At 44.2% G+C, this 8,388-nt stretch overlaps 1 non-coding gene across 1 annotated transcript; it reads right to left on the bottom strand.

Annotated features, from left to right (window-relative positions):
• Positions 1-8,060: 8,060 nt before the first annotated feature.
• On the bottom strand, positions 8,061-8,163 carry LOC148106880 (U6 spliceosomal RNA). Its single transcript, XR_015723506.1, has one exon. It is a non-coding gene; the product is annotated as a U6 spliceosomal RNA (small nuclear RNA).
• Between the last annotated feature and the right edge of the window lie 225 nt (positions 8,164-8,388).

The raw sequence follows: 8,388 nt of genomic DNA on the forward strand, positions 1-8,388 counted from the left end.
GTACAATATACACGTTGTCTTAGGGTATACATTTGACCCTCGAACAAAACAGGTTTGAGCTGTAGAAGTCCACTTTATTTTTTGTTTTTGTTTTTTTTTTAAGATTTTTATTTAATTTTTATTTGAGAGAGAAAATGAGTGAGAGATAGAGCACAGGAGCAGGGTCAGAGGCAGAGGGAGAAGCAGACTCCCGCTTAAGCAGGGAGCCTGACGCGGGGCTCGATCCCAGGATTCTGGGATCATGACCTGAGCCGAAGGCAGCCACTTACCCGACTGGGCCATCCAGGCGCCCCACAAATCCACTTTATTTGCAGATTTTTCACAGTAGAGTTCTGTAAAGGTATGTTCTCTTAATGATTTTCTGCACCGTTTCTTCGGTTTATTGTAAGAATACTGTATATAATCCGTGTAGGATACAATATACGTGTTAATTGACTGTTTATGCTATCAGAAGGGCTTCCAGAGGACATAGGCTATCTGTAGGTATGTCTTGGGGAGAGTCCCATGTTATCAGTGGATTGTCAACTGCACGTAGGGTCGGCACTCCTCGTCCCCATGCTGTTCACGGGTCAACTATATATATTTTACAAGAGGGGATGTTGAAAAGTCAGAGATTGTAGTGCATTCTACCATTTTAAAGGCTAGTAGCTGTTTATCAAACAGCCACAGAAATTAGTGGCATATGTACATCAGTTTTGCTCACATGACTGTGGGTTTGATGGGCGTCCACTTTGTGGCTCTTAGTTGCTGATTGGATGGAAATCTGTTCCGTGTATTTGGGACTAGCCAGTTATTTTGGGCATGCTTTTCTCATGGTGCCAGAGGGTGAGCTAAAACACGAACAGCGTGAGGTCCTTGCTAAGATTTAGGCTTGAAACTGTTAACACTGTCTCTGTCTCCCACATTCCTCTGTAGAAAGCAGTCCCGTCGTCAAGCCCCAAGGGGCACTACTTTTAGGGCTGGAAGTGTAAAGTGAGATGGCAAAGGAGGGGGTCTAGGCAGGAGTGATGAACTTGGGTTAATAATTCCATCTAACATACTTAGAAATCACAAAAACGTTAACAAGGCTTGAGGTCAGGTTCCTGTCATTACTGTCGTGGGACAATAATCGAGTTTTTCCTTTTACTTCTACAATACCTTACTGAGATCCAGGGCACATTCCAGAAACCAACTATTCATGTAGGATTGAAAAATTTCTACCCAATCCTTGATGATCTAAATTCCGTTTTTCAATAAAAGCTTTTATTTTAAATTAATTTCTCTGCCCAACATGGGGCTCGAACTCAGAACCGTGAGATCAAGAGTCGCTTTCTCTACCGACTGACCAGCCCGGCACCCCTAAATGACTATTGACAAATGTTCTACCAGAGCAGTAATAGAGACCAAGAAGAAAGCATCTGCAGCCACATTTTCTCTGTGTCTTAGGAATAGCCGGATCCAAAATGTTACTGTACCTCAGAAAATAAACGACATTAAAGACATTGCTGTGCATCCCGCGAGCATGTCTCACTTCGCTTGAGTGTTCACCAGAGGGTTAACATGCTCTATTCCGTGGAAATCAGAATATCAGAAAACACCTCTTTGATGGGCAGAAGTGTGTTGGGTTGCACGATGGTATCTTTCCCGCTTGACAGCTCCTCGTGCTAAGAATGAATCATTATCCTGGTGTTGAACACGTATCATCTGAGAGAGTCCCTGGCACTGGTAGGTGCGTTAGTATGAATTGGCACTTGGAGGGTAGTTACAATGTTTGCTAACATGTCTCTTAACTCAATTCCGTTATACAGATACGTGGGTTCCATCATTTCTTTGCTGAATTCCCACCAGTCTATCATTAAAAATACCTGAAAACATGTATAGCAATTATATGAGAACTCCTACCTCCAAATCAATTACTTCTATCCCTTTGCTTCCTTCCTGGGGATGAAAATGGCACCGTATATTTAAGTAGAATTATAGTGTAAGGATCATCGGAAAGAGTAGGTCTGCTGTGCTCCAGTTCTGCCTTGGGTCGGGGTGGTTCGCATGGGGTCCGCGGCTGCGCGTCAAGATGGTGGCGGAGCAACTGATCGTTTGCAGAATATGAATATATACATATGTAGGAATTTCTTTCTCAGAAGAATGTCTGTAGCTTTCATCAGAGTCTTTCAAAATTCTAAGACTCGGGACCCCTGCGTGGCTCGGTCAGTCAAGTATCTGTCTTCGGCTCAGGTCATGATCTCCGGGTCCTGGGATCGAGCCCCGCATCGGGTTCCCTGCTCAATAGGGAGTCTGCTTCTCTCTCAGCCTCTCTCTCCCTCTGCCCCTCCCCACTGCTCATTTTCTCTCTCTCAAATAAATAAAATTTCTAAAAAAAAAAAGCAATAAAAGTCCAAGACTCAAAAAAACACTAACAAAATAGTGCCATGTCTAGTAGAGTTTGTGTTCAGTTGGGCAGTTTGACTCCTCCTTCGTGGAACTCCACTCTGTTTCTGCCTTGCTCAGAGAGAAAGGATGACTTCCACTAGCTTGAGCAGAGCAGAAACCCTGAGGACTACTGGCACCATCCCGGATAGGTCATGCCCTCTGGTCACTATAGAATGTCCAGCCTCTATACTCTGGCACCACCCAGCTCCTTTTTGAGGAGGCCTCCTGTGAGAACCAGATCAGTGGCTGGCTGATGAATGGCCACGTTTTCTGCTTTTTACTTCTGTGCCACACAAGTCAGTGATGAAAGGAGTAGTGGGCACGTAGCAGAGGGAGGTGTGGAATCTCACCCCCTCAGACCTATTGTTTAAGGTATTCCTCTTCGGAGGGCATCACGTCATGCCCGCTCCACGGCAATGGTTCTCAAACTGAGCCATGCAGCGATTGCATGTATAAGCAGGGCTAGCAGCAAGCTAAAACCCCACCATTCCTTTCCTGTTCAAAATGTACAGTAGGATGGAAGTGAGGGAAATTCTTTTGATTACAGGGATCGTTTAGAATCGTCTTTCATTCATATTAAAAATGTTCACCCACTCTGGTGATTTATTTTTATTTTATTTATTTATTTATTTATTTTATTTTTTATTTTAATGTTTTTTTTATTATATTATGTTAGTCACCATACAGTACATCCCCGGTTTCCGATGTAAAGTTTGATGATTCATTAGTTGCGTATAACACCCAGTGCACCATGCAATACATGCCCTCCTTACTACCCACCACCAGTCTATCGCATTCCCCCACCCCCGTCCCCTCTGAGGCCCTCAGTTTGTTTCTCATAGTCCATAGTCTCTCATGCTTCATTCCCCCTTCTGATTACCCCCTTTCTCTATCCCTTTCTTCTCCTACCGATCTTCCTAGTTCTTATGTTCCATAGATGAGAGAAATCATATGATAGTTGTCTTTCTCTGCTTGACTTATTTCACTTAGCATTTTCTCCTCCAGTGCCGTCCATGTTGCAGCAAATGTTGAGAAATCGTTCTTTCTGATAGCTGAGTAATATTCCATTGTATAGATGGACCACAACTTCTTAATCCAGTCATCTGTTGAAGGGCATCTCGGTTCCTTCCATGCTTTGGCTATTGTGGACAATGCTGCTATGAACATTGGGGTGATTTATTTTTAATAAGAAATCTCATCTGATGCCAACACAACTGTCCTGTACCATGCTTTGGCTGCTATGAATTTCTGAAATCCCACTTATTGGGGATCTTAGTTCCTGTGTTTGTATTAGAGCTCTTCACTCTTTCAGGCCTTTGAATTTTAGATTGAAATCTGGTCATGACCTTGCCTTGTCTTTTCTTCGAGGCAGAACTGTGTAAGTGTAGTCTGTCCATGCTTTGGGCTCGATGGCCCTCATGGTACACAATATAAGACAGTTATATTATGTGACCACTTGTGGGCTACGGCTTACGATTGTTCTAGGCATCCATAGAAGAGAGAGCGTAATGTAGGGTGAGAGTTTTTGATAGTCCTGTTCAGGAACCAGGTCGTTTTCTTATGGAAACCACACAGCAATTTATAGGGCACATTCTCACCATCCTTATTTTATTGAAGAGGGACTGAGGCTTCTCAAAGTTAACAACATTTCCAGTGATTACAAAGATGGTAAATATTAGAACCGAGACTCAAGTTTCTCTGCGTCCAAAGCCAGGGGATGCGTGTTTTGACTGCATGACGCTATTTGCCTGAATGTGGGAGTTAATAGGGTTTGCAATGGGCCTTGATAGACAAACAGGCTTTCAGTAGGAAGCGTGGGGGAGGGAATTCCCAGGACAAGAAGTGAATAAGCAAGAGCACAACGATTGGAATGATGACCGGGCTGGTTAGTCACAAGACCCACCTGGTTCCTGGTATTAATGGATACTCTGGGTTTAGGATAGAAATAAGAAATTGGAAACGAGGGCTGTTTTTTTCCTTGAAATCTAAGCCATGTGGTTGAAATTTGATGGTAAAACCTACAGTACCCTTTTATTCTCTGACTTAAGAGGTAGGCTAGTGCACTGTGATAAAAATTAAGTATTTGATTAATTCAGTTATGTGAAATATTATTCTACACATTTTTCTTTTTTCTCTGAGAGACAGTGAGTGAGACCCAGCAGGGGTGGGTGGCTGGCCAGAGGTAGAGTGAACCTCAAGCAGGCTCCATGCCCCAGTTGGGAGCCAAGGCAGGCCTCCATCTCACAACCCTGAGACCATGACCTGAACTGAAAGCAAGAGTCTGATACTTAACTGAGTAAGCCACAGGCATCCCAATTGCACACATTTAAATGCAAAGGAATGTTGATTTATGACCTTTTAGTGAGTTTTAAGGAGGTGAGGGGTCAGATGATTTTGAGAGTCAGATAGCCACTAGATTGAACAGAGACTCTCTAACAAAGGCTGATCTTATTTTTGGAAAATGTATCTTGGGGTGCCCGGCTGGCTGAGTTGAAAGAGCCTGTGACTCTTGGTCTCAGGGTCATGAGAGTACTATCTCTAATTTTGTTCCATTTTTGGATTTTAATCAAGAGAAACAGTTGAATCAACCAACCGCTTTTGAGCTACCACTGTCTGGCAGAATAATTTACAGCTAGGTTTTTTTTTTCCCTTAACGATTTATTTAGAGCGAGAGAGAGCGTGCGTGTGCAAGTGGGCGGGGGGGGGGGGTAGAGGGAAAGAATCTAAAGCTGACTCCTTGTTTTTTTTGTTTTGTTTTGTTTTGTTGAAGATTTTATTTATTTATTTGACACAGAGACAGCTAGCAAGAGAGGGAACACAAGCAGGGGGAGTGGGAGAGGAAGAAGCAGGCTCCCAGTGGAGGAGCCTGATGTGGGGCTCGATCCCAGGACCCTGGGATCACACCCTGGGCTGAAGGCAGATGCTTAATGACTGAGCCACCCAGGTGCCCCTAAAGCTGACTCCTAAGCAGAGCTTGATTCCGTGACCCGGAGATCACCACCGGATCCAAAATCGAGAGTTGCCCACGCGATGGACCGAGCCACCCAGGCGCCCTGCAGCGAGGGTTTAAATTCGGAGAGGGTCTAGATAAAGAGCAGTGGTTCTCAAACTTGAGCCTACATCAGAAAGAATCACCTGAAGGTTTGTTAATTCACAGCTGTCGGGGCCCCACTTCCAGGGATTCCCATGCAGTAGGTCTCTGGTGAGTCCCCAAAATTTGCCTTGCTGACAAGTACCCAGGTAATGTTAATGCTGCTTTTCATTGGACCATACTTTTTTTTATTATTATAATAATATTTTTTATTATATTACGTTGGTCACCATACAGTACATCCCTAGTTTTTGATATAAAGTTCCATGATTCATTACTTGCGCATACTTCGAGTACCACTTATCTAGGCTGGTTTCTCAAAAGGCCGCATCTCAGAATCAATCAAGTGAAACCAACCCTTAGCAGATTTATGGGAGAACTGAGCACTGTGATAGAAATGTCCTGTGTTCAATAAATTGGGATCGGTGACGGGAAGATCATCTCTTCCATTCTTATGGAAAGCAGTTCTGTAAAATGGAAAGAAAACAAGACTTGGGAGTCAGACTGTCTGGATTCCAATCCCAGCTGTGGTTTTACTAGATGTATAGTTTTGTAAGTCCTTTACGTCTCTGAGCTTTGGTGTCTTAACCCCAAAACTGATTGACTAATGTGTTAGGATTGCTGGGAGGATTAAATACAGCGCAGGTTAAATTTGGATGTCTGTGTTGATTCGATATTTCACCCATGTGCACTTGACTGAAGAAAATGGTACTTAAGTGGATTTTTGAAGGCGTAAGTGGAATTGCGTGTGTCTTTACTTGGGCTTTACCTTCATCAGTTTGAATATTTATTGCCCTGAAGGTTGTTCCTCTGTATCACTTTGGTGTCTCTATAATATCAGAATAAATTTATTTGCCTGTTAGGATCTATAATTAGGAAATGAGTATTTCTGGGGGGCCTGGGGGGGGCGCAGTCAGTTAATCATCCGACTCTTGATCTTGGCTCAGGTCGTCATCTCAGGGTCATGAGATCGAGCCTCGAGTCGGGCTCCGAGCTCAGCGTGGAGTCCGCTTGGGATTCTCTCTCTCTTCTTCTCCCTCTGCCCCTCATGGTCGTGCTTTCTCTCCCTCTCTCAAATAAATAGATCTTTGTTTTCTTTTTTTAAGGAAATGAGTATTTTTGCAATTCTCCTACCAGTCGGACTCCTTTGAATTGGAATAATTTTGAAGTGGAAGGAAGGTTGCTGTCATGAAGTGTCAAAGGAGTAGCTATTTTCTCTCTGGTTGCTGCCCCTTTTCAGAATAAACTGAAGGATAAAAAGGTTTCTGGGAACCAGTCGAGGCCAAAACTCTTGAGGAGTAACATTTGCCTTTTTTCCAGGGCAGGTGCCTTAGACAGAGAGTGATGGCTGTTGAATGGTCTGACAGGCTATAAACCACTCTATGTGTTGGTCTGGACCCTGTCAGCCCCACGGTCAGAATTCAGGTCTTGGTCTTGGAATGGATTGACGTGATCTTTGGTCTGCCTTTGGGTTGTCTTTGTCTGTCGGTGTTCTGCTACTTTAATAATTAGCTTGATATGTCAGTGTTCTTCCCCGAAACCCTAAAATCTCGCTCAAGTGTGGTCTCTGAGTCTCAGGTTCCACTCCAGGCTTAATGAGTCCGAATGTTCATTAACATGACCCCAAGATGACTCGTACGTGCGTCAGTGTTTGAGAAGTACACCTCTGGGTGACCTCTCTAGTCCTTTGAGGTCTAATGTTTAGGATTCTAAGGAAACTTGTAAAGATTTGTACTCCTGTTGTTCTCATTGAAGTTACTACTTGAATTGATGTTTCTTGTGTCTCTGTTACTTTTTCTCCCCCTCTGCACCTAACACCTATCTTTTTCAATAACCGGCTCGAACATCAGCTTCTGTTGTGAATACCTTTTGTCCTATTGATCCCCATTTCATTTGCTCTTCTACAGTGTGTTATCGTAGTGTATTCCAGTAGACCAGTGATTGGCCAGGCTGGCTGTGAATTCAGATTGGCCGTACAGCTTTTAATCAAACACAGATGCCCAGTCCGGATCCATTGAATCACAGACTTTGGGGGGAGGGGAGGGTCCATCCTACACACAGATATTAAAAATAATCTGCTTGTTAAGTTTGGTATGCATTTCTTTTTTTAAAAAAATATTTTATTTATTTATTTGATAGAGAGCAAGAGCAAAAGCAGGGGGAGAGGCAGGCAGAGGGAGAGGGAGAAGCAGACTTCCCGCTGAGCAGGGAGCCTAATGCAGGACTCAATCCCAGGACCCTGAGAACATGACCTGAGCCGAAGGCAGTCGCTTCACCGATTGAGTCACCCAGGCGCCCCTGCATTTCTGTTTTTAATCGAAGTATAAATGAGATATAAAATTAGTTTCAGCTGTGTAACATGACAGGCAAGCAGCCCTCTCCTGGCCAGGACCCCTCCCCATTGCCCATGTCTAGTTTCTCTCCAGGGAGGTGGGATGGGGGAGGCATGGGAAGAGGGTTTAGTGTGAGTGGGTCCCCGGAGGGAGAGTGTGCTGGGGTGGGGGTGGGGGTCCCACCACTTCACATGCACTTACAAGACTGGTCTCCCAGGGAACCGAAATGGAAAACGATGCAACACTTCATGAATTTGCATGCCGTCCTTGCACAGGGGCTGGGCTGACCTCTGTACCATTCCGATTTACTCTATGTGCTGCTGCACTGAGCTCGTGTCGAGAACTTTGTGGATCTACTGTCTTAGCAACCTGCAAATCTGAGCTACAGTATTAGCTCTGGTCACCGTGCCGTACATTGCATCATCAGGACTTAGTGATAGTATAACTAGAAATTTGTACCTTTGGCTCCCTTCAGCTATTTTGCCCAGACCCCGGCCCCTGCCTTTGGCAGTTGCCAGTGTGTTCTCTATGAGTTCATTGTGGTTGCTGTTGTCATTT

Source organism: Ursus americanus, chromosome X, assembly GCF_024610735.1.
Source record: "Ursus americanus isolate L20-20 chromosome X, mUrsAme1.1.p, whole genome shotgun sequence".
Classification (NCBI taxonomy): Eukaryota; Metazoa; Chordata; class Mammalia; order Carnivora; family Ursidae; genus Ursus; species Ursus americanus.